Below are 9,376 nucleotides of genomic sequence, written 5' to 3'. Positions count from 1 at the left end.
CAGGAGATTAAATTTTTTACTTTATAGTTTTTTCTTTTGATTTTAGAACCCCTCTTTTTTTTCTTTGATATTGTGGAGTTTTTACCCCAAGTAAAAACTTTCCAAGATTATCATTGGACTTGTATATCCTCTCAAGAAAAACAATTCTTTTATCAGTAGGTTTATTTGCATAATTGTTTTTCCCGAGCTTTATTCTTTTAAAATGATTTTTCATAAGTTTTAGGGCCTCTTTTGCACTGCAACTATTTGGTAAATGCATTTAAAATTTTCACCAAATTTTGGGGATGACATATGATGTCCCTAAATCACTTTTGTGCAAAAATATATTTTTGTCAAGGGAGATTTAGAGCTCTACCCCACAGTTTCAAAACTAGTCCAGTTGGTACCTTTGCACTACAACCCCTTTAAATAATTCTTTAAAAATTCTACCAAGTATTTGGAGATGACAATAGATGCATATAATTCATTTTTATGCAAAAACCCATGTATGTTATTTCCAAGATTTGAGCAAATCATCCTCTTTTGCTCTCTAGACCAAATTGGCATTTTCTACTGCAACCCTATTTTATTTTGCTCTAATGCCCATGATCTTTCTCCTGCTTATAAACAACCCTACAAAACCCTTAAGTCCAAGAGAGTGGCCCCATGCATGGGAGTATTTTTGGTCCATAAAATGATAGCCTTTAGTTTCTGTCCAGATTTGGTTTTCTCAAAAACTTGCACTAACAAGTTTCTGGTCTTGACTAACTAACCTTGCCACCATCACCTACACCTAATGAGACACTGATTTGGAGATTTTGGCCACCCCAAGAAATGCCTAGATGCCCTTGCCATTTCATCGAGCAGGTTAGGAGCATGGCCACTTTTGGCATACTTTTGGACTTGCATTATGAAGTTGCCCTAATGGGCTTACCAGCATGTCTATTAGCTTGCATATGATCTTTGGCCTAGTCATGTTTGGTTATAGAGGCAACAGAGGGGCATAGAGCATGCTGGCATTGCGTCGAACACCTGACGTGCGTGCGTTGGGCACGCCCAGAGCGCACGTTTTGCACGCGCGCGCACCGAGTCGCCGCCTCCCACTGCCGCCTCCCCGCGCTCGTTCTGGCCACTCCCCTCGCACAGCCAGAACACCCGACCCCTCCCTCGCTGCAGAGCCGCCCTGGCCCCCTCCTGGCGCCCTACAACGCCATCGTTAGGTCGGCCATGGCAGCAAGCGGGCGGCCGCAGCAGCCCCTGCCATGGACGGCGCCGCACGAGCCACACGCCTACGCCAGCTGCCCTCTGGAGCAGTCCGAGCTCATCCACAAGCTCATCTGCAAGCGCTCGTCGCTGCCACGTCCCCCTTGCAGCAACAGAACAGCGATTCACCGTCGAGCTTATCCACGGTAGTCGCGGAGCCGACCCTAGCCGCCTATAGAAGGACCCCCGAGTTCAACCGAGTCCTCAAACAACCTCAGGCCACTCCTCCAGAGCCCCCATAGCCAGCCATCGACGGCGGGAAGCCTTCTTCCTCGTCTTCGGCCGATTCGGCCGCCGCCGCCCTCCGGTCCCGTCCGTCGCAAACAGAATCTCCCCCACCCTTCCAGCACCACCGTTCGACTCCGCCCAACCTCTCAAACACGATCGGGAGGCACCGTAGCCCAAATACACAATTCTCCCGAAGCCACCGTCCACCGCAAAGCTCGCCACCGGCGACTCCCTTCACCCCCGTCGGCCGTTCGACCACCAGGAGGACCACCCTGGACCCGCGGATCCATCCCCGCTCTCAGAACCCCGCGGGGAACCGCCGTTCATCGACGGCGATCGCCGGAGTCCCGCCTCCGCTCGGGCAGAGGAAAAGGAGGGAGAGGCGACTGGTCAAACCTGACCAGTGGGCCCAGGGGACCCATTGTCACTGACCCACGCGCCAGTCCATGCTGGATAAGTGAGAGCGTAAAGTCTCGAGTACGCTTTCCCCCCGAACCGTTTTTCTTTTTTTCAGTTTCTTTTATTTATTTATTAAAGCAGAATTTGACTGGCTATAACTTTTTAAATATAACTCCAAATGAGTTGATTCTTCTTCCTACCTTCCTCAAATTTTGTCTAGTTTATTTTAATATTTATTTGAAAAAAATTCAGACAACTTTTTTGTACTGTTTTGAAACTATGGGTTAATTTGAATATTTTCAGAAATAGGATTTTGATGAAGAAGAAAACTTTCAAAAGTTTTAGGATGCACCCTGCCTCTAGACAACTTGAAGGCAAGCATTCTAAACCCTGGCATAAGGTTGTGGTGTGTTGTTTGATACAGTTACAACACCCCTCGTCTCTGGGTTTGCGTTAGTTTTTATGTGATGATATGAACATACTCATAAGTGCATATTGATGATTCCGTGCTATTGGGATTTGATACGTTGTGATAGCATTCGCCCTCATATGACTTTCATGCCTATCAGAAGAAATCTGGGAGAGCCTCTGTCTTGGGTAGACACGAGCTTGTCTCCGGTCTTCGTCGAGATGGTTGAGTCTGGTATGGCATAGTAAGGTATGATGAGTGGTGATTCTGCCTGTTGGTTGAAATATATTTGTTATGCTAATCATGCAGGGAATACTTAAACCTCCTGAGTCGACCGTAGATCAGGTCTTGTTCCAGTAACCCCCATACTTGTTTCGTACTACCACTTGCCCCTTCCATAGGAAGGGTACAGTTGAGTAAGTTGTCAACCCCTTTCTAGAACACACCGTACAGAGAGTCCATGGTGGAAGATACCGACTGCATCCGGTAGGCATGCCACCTGGTCTGGGGGCATGGGTGTTTCCGGTTGTAGCCGAGGGGGTAGCTCCCCTAGCTTGCATGCGTTATAAATTTTGTGATCCCATGCTACTCGAGGTTGTAGCCTCCCCACTTAGAGTTTTGCTTAATGAGTGTCGTGGGTGATTCCAGGCACTAGTAAGTCAGGCTGGTGTGTGCGGTCAGGTGTGTTTTTTAATTAAAAGACCGTATGCGGAATTAGTCCTGATGGACTAATGGAATCTGTTACTCGTGGGTAAAGAGTACACCCTTTGCAGAGATTATATCTATTCGAATAGCCATGTCCATGGTTAAGGACTACAGTCTGGGATGGGTCAAGTGTCGGTCTTAGTGTCGGTCTTCGGAGGAAAAACTACTAAACCACAACATGGATCATGTCTTGTGACTCATAATGATTATGGTTATTATTATTATTATGGACTAAGCCTTTATGTTATTTGAATTATTGAGTATCCCTGGGATGGTTCTACCTCCTGGATATTCACGGTGATTATTTCCTTATAAGCCCTTTATGTGGTGTCGCACAGACGCCCGACTGTAGCATGCTTGTTATTTCTATTATAAGCCCTTTATGTGGTGTAGCTCAGACGCCCGACTGTGGCTTGTTGTCATTTAAATTACTTATAAGCCCTTTATGTGGTGTCACTCAGACGCCTGACTGTGGCATGCTTGTCATTTAAATTACTTATAAGCCCTTTATGTGGTGTCTCTTAGACGCCCGACTCAGGCATGCTTTATATCATTACCCTTTTGAGGTGTCGCTTCAGACACCCGATCGGTGCATTTTATTTCTACTCCATTATTGCATATTCATGTTGTACATAAATAACCTGCGTGCATGCATCAAGGATTTTATTTTGTGTCTGACGTTGTGATCATAGAATATTTTAGAGCATGATTATCATTTGCATAATATACATGTGCTCATAATGTTTGCGAGTACATTCAAAAGTACTCACTGGCTTGTCCCTGGCTATTGTCTTGGCCATATTTCTTGCATGGAGAGGAGCATTGCGCTGACAGCCCCGGAACCCACGCACCGGTGATAGCAGTCTCGCGAAGATAGGAGTTATCCAGGTCAGCTGTTCCTGTGGGAAATGGAGTTCCACAAACGTTGATGAACCACCAACCGCTTCCGCCATCAACCACTAGAAACCTCGTGTTGTACTCATAGGCCAGAATGGTCTTGTACTACATGTTATGTATTTTGCTTGGAGTTTTTGTATCAAGTTTTTGTCTCGCCAGCTAACAGTAATCCTGGGGCTGATGAGCACAAGGGCCATTTTCTGGGAAATTAATATCCCGAAAATCCGGTCCTGACACAACTCCACGCGTGGAGCCGGACCTAATGGATGAGCTCCGCGGAGTGTGCTTCTCGAAGCACATCGTTCCTCTAGTGCAAAAAGTTGAAGCAGCTCAAGCCCAGCTTCAGGAAATGGAGAAGCAAGGAGTTTGACATAATTACAAGAGGATGCCACCGCCATGTCAAAAAAACATTTCGTAGCACTTGTATTTGACACCTATTCCCCGAATCTGTAGGCAGCAATCCCTTTTCCCTCGACATCTCTTCCCCTCGTAACCTAACAAGCGCCGCCGGTCACCGCCGCCGCCGCCGCGCCCAATTCCACCCCTCGCTGGCGGCGAGCCTCTTTGCCGGTAGATCTGACCAGTCCAGCCCCGTTCCCGCCGGAACCCGTCCCAAAGGAGCACTTCCCCGCCACTAGCTAGGAGAAACAACCCCACCGGCAGGAGACACCCACCTAGACGCCATTGATGCCGCTGTCACCATGTCCTCCTTTGAGCCAGCCTCCTCGCCCTCGCCCCCTTTCCCCAACCCAAGGTGAGTTTGCCTTTGATCCTTCCCTATGGCAGTCATGGTGATGCTACCGTAACATGTGCTAGGAGAAGCTGTCAAGTGAGCCGAATGCATCGAAATAGCCAGGTGAAGTGAGAAGCTAGCTCAAGAAGCTGGATTTGTGGAGTTTTGAGAAGCTAGAGCGTTTCAGAACACGCCCTAAGTATCAGAAGTCCTAAAAACACGACCAACCAAAAACATAAATTCTAATAAAATCCTTGTGAGTGTAGAAGTCTTCTTTGTACCACATCCACATCCACTGACGACGCATCGTGAGTATAGCTCGATGCCGCTGCTGGGCCTCTGCCTCGATGGAGCAAACTTTTGTAAACACATGAGTTTGTCAAAGTTGCGGCTACAAAATAATAGATACAGACTAGGGAACATTAGTAGTCGTGACCTGCAAAGAAAATCCGCCACCTCAAAGAAGAAAACACAAATAAGGGCCTATAGAAACTCAATAGACTATGAATGCCGGCCGACTCCAGACGGAACAACCAGAAACTTAAACCTCCAGGATTTTGGAAGACCCGCCAGAGACACAACTCTGCATGCCTATCGCCAGTGATAAGCACACCAATTGAACGGGAAAAGGGCGATGTGAATATTATTCGTACACTAGGACAACACCGTCACCTCGCCACCCCAAACCAAACACATATATTCTCTAAAGAAGACCTAGAAAAAAATCACCCATGCGTAAATTTTCTATAGGCAAAAGGAAGTTTCTTAAGGGTATATTCCTACATAGAAAAAACATTTCGCAAGGAATTATCGGACCTTAATACACATAAATACATGTCAAATCGAGAGAAAAAATAGGCTAATAATTCTAAGATGAATAAAATATGGAAAATCGAGAAGGAATTAGTTCACCCACAGTAATTGTAACGTCATAGATGTCTAGTAGTACTCCCTCCCTCCTTGAAAGAGTGCACTTCCAACTTTATTGGAGGGTCAAACTATCTCAAAATTTGACATAATTTGTGCAAAAATATATCAATGTTTGTGAAACCAAATAGGTATATGATGAAAATATATTATATCATGAATCTAATGGTACTAATTTGATGGCATAAATGTTGATGTATTATTGTACAAATATAGTCAAACATAAAAAGTTTGACTTTGTGACAAAGTTGAAAGTACACTCTTTCAAGGGCGGAGAGGGTATATATCATCTAAGTAGGATAAGGATCATCATACTACAATAACAATCATTTCACAGCTATGATTGAGGAGCCGGGCCAATACACAAGTTATTCAACCCGCAACAATAAAATAAAATAAATATACAAGTTATTCAAATTCTGACATGTTGTCCCGACGGCTAATCAGCTTCTGTTTGGAGTCGAGACAACGAAGGCTGTTGCCTGCTGGAGGATCAGATCACTCATGTGCATGACAGCGTATTTCGAGTTTTTTTTTGAAACAAGGCAAAAGGCTTGCCATTTTTATTGAATAAGGAGAAGGCTTAAGAGTCTTGGCAAAAGGCCAGGTTACAAGCATTACTCTCACGGCATTAAATTACACAAATATTTCGCCCTAGGAAGGCACCACAACGAAGTCTCCGCTTTGACGCGAGTCACAAGCACCCTGACTAGAATCGCCGTGTTGCGGAACACATGTGCATTTCGCTCGTTCCAAATTTCCCAAGAGATAAGAAGCATAAGGGAAAGAAGCGCCCTTCAAGATTGTGACCTCCTGGAAGCAATGTAGTACCACCACTCCTTGACGGAAATCATGCCTCCCCAATCTGTACGATGGACATCATGTAAACCAAGCCATGTTTTGATCATTCCCCAAACTCTAACAGTGTAACGACATTGGAGAGAAGATGAGTTGCTGATTCTGGCGTTTGTTTGCATAGCGGGCAAAGGTTACAGTTTGGCCAGCCCCTACGCTGAAGCCGGTCAGCCGTCCAAATCCTATTGTTGATGGCCAACCAAGGAAAAAAATATGCATTTGGGAGGAGCCCAATTCTCCCACACATATCAGAGTCGATATGGCAGAGAAATTGTGCACGGTACGCCGTCACTGCCGAATATTGGCCATCATTGGTGAGCTTCCAGTAAATTGAATCAGCTACACCGGGGTTGAGTTGAACGCATGATAGCTTAGTCCAAATATTGACGAACTCTTCTATGTCGTTCACAGCAAGGTTCCCACTAATGTCCACTCTGGATACCCACGAGTTATTATGTAAGGCCTTCTGGGCAGTGCAGTTTTTTCTTGTAGAAATCGCAAAAATATTTGGTGCTATGTCTTTGGGTCTCGTACCGTTCAGCCAAGCAGACTCCCAAAAAGAGGCCCTTATCCCATCTAACCTTGGTAGCAGCATCAAATATGTCTTTATCTTTGTCATCACACGGGTTCCGCGAGGTTACCCAAGGTTTGCTTGGATCCGTCCAAGCTCCCCACAACCACAGGATGCGAGGAGCAGTAGCAAAATTTTCCAAGTTGAGAATACCTAGGCCACCAGGCACTTTAGATTTGCACACTTGCTCCCAGTTGATATTACATTTTCCACCAGAAACTTTGTCACAACCAGCCAAGAGATATGCACGCCGCAGGGAGTCGATCTTTTTTAGTACCTCAATAGGGAGGTTTAGCACCGTCAAGTAATATATAGCAATCGCCGTTACAACCGACTTAACAAGCATAACCCTTCATGGCGATGCAACATGTTTGCCCATCCATAGCGTAAGTTGGGCTGCAATCTTATCTTCGAGGGGTTGGAAGTGGATTCTATTTAATCTTTTGATCGACAATGGCAGACCCAGATATTTCATAGGGAAATATGAGCGGTTGGCCTGGAAGGAGAGGAGGATATCATTCAGATCCAAGTTGTCACACCGGATTGGGGCAACTAGGCTTTTGGAGCAGTTGGTATGCAGGCCCGTAACCTCTCCAAAGTGAGCCATCATATCCGCAAAGAACTTGACTTCAGTTTTGGTGGGAGCAAGAAAAACAGCCGCGTCATCCGCGTAAAGGGATGCCCTGATCGTCATAGCGTTACCACCAAGAGGTTGCGGTTTTCCTTGGGAAGTAGCCTTCTTGAGAATATGATGTAGGGGATCGATCGCCAGAACAAAGAGAAGGGGGATAGAGGATCTCCTTGCCTCCAGCCCTTCCCAAGCTTGATAGGGTTGCCTAGAATACCATTAAGCAAGACTCGCGAGGATGCCGAAGCCAAGAGCGTTGAAATCCAACCCCGAAAGCGCAGAGGTACTCCAAGGTGTTTGAGAAGGTCGAGGAGACAGTCCCAGCGAACAGAGTCAAAGGCTTTCTTGATGTCGAGCTTGAAAAGTAACGCTGGTGTTTTATTTCGGTGGAACGCCTCGCAAGATTGCGCACGTGCATGAAGTTATCATGTATACATCGTCGTTTGATGAATGTACTTTGCGCCTGAGATACAAGGTCATTCATGTGTGGGCCGAGCCGGTTGGACATCACTTTGGCAATAATTTTTGCAATGGCATGAATAAGACTGATGGGTCGAAAGTCCGATACATCTTCAGCCCCATCTTTCTTAGGAATGAGAGCGATGTCCGCGGAATTGAGCCAATGGAAGTGGGTGGCATGCAAGTCAGAGAAGCAGCAAATGGCTGACATGAGATCTCCCTTGATAATGTTCCAGCATGCTTTAAAGAAAGCACCGGTGAAGCCATCCGGGCCCGGTGTTTTGTCACTAGGTAAGGCAAAAACCGCAGCCTTGACATCCCCTTCGTTGATGGCTGCGTCCAACTCCTGAAGGTCGCAACTTGGAGTTGGAATGATCCCCCAATTAATGTCAATGTTGCGTGTGGGACCTTTTTTAGCAATGCTCTTGAAATGGCTATGGATCACTTGCTCCTTCTGATTGTGTTTCGTGATCCATCCGGAATTGTGCTTGAGATGATGAATGAAGTTTTTTCTCCTCCGATGAGTCACCCGGAGATGGAAGTAACGGGTGTTAGCATCACCCTCCTTTAGATTGGTGATTCTAGATGGATCACCTTGAGCTCACAAGAGTTTAAGGTGTTGCGAAACCCAACTAGGAGGCTACAGTGCACATCAGCGTATTCGAGTTTCTTCCTTCCTCCCCATGCAGCTCCTCCAACACAAAAAACAAACTTTCAGTGAACATCATTGATACGTTTTTATGTGAGCTGTGGAAAAATCTAAGAGCATTTTTTTGCAGGGGAATTAAAAGAGCATTTAATATATGGAGTACACCAAGGAAAACAACATTAAACATGAAATGAACATATTCCCTGCAAAATACAGACCCCATTCTGCACCATAGACCTACCCTTGTCTTGTCACCGCTCCTCCCTCTGACGGACAACAGGCTGAGTGAGAGGGAACACTACACAACCTAGATGAATTCCAATCGCCATGTGGATCTTAATGTCTGCAATATAGTTTCTACTCTAGCAAAGACGCAGTAAGAACCCATGCCAAACTATCAAGCACACCAGCCCATTATTTTTCCTGATTAATCAAAATTAAGTCCTTCACAAAAAATTATTTAAAGTTTAAGTCATTAACCTATACAAACTTGTGTCTTTCTGTTGTTTCGTTGGCCAGGTCTTGGCGTACTGGTGCACAAGAGAGTACCATTTCTCTGCTAGTAACGTGTTCAAGTCTCCAGATCTTTGTCTTCGTTATACCTCTGACATTTTTAAATCAAAACCAACCATATCGCTTAAATATAAGGGTACACGCGGTTTATTATCTTTGAA

The sequence above is a fragment of the Triticum dicoccoides genome, chromosome 7B (assembly GCF_002162155.2).
Source record: "Triticum dicoccoides isolate Atlit2015 ecotype Zavitan chromosome 7B, WEW_v2.0, whole genome shotgun sequence".
Classification (NCBI taxonomy): Eukaryota; Viridiplantae; Streptophyta; class Magnoliopsida; order Poales; family Poaceae; genus Triticum; species Triticum dicoccoides.
Note: the sequence above shows the minus strand (reverse complement) of the source record.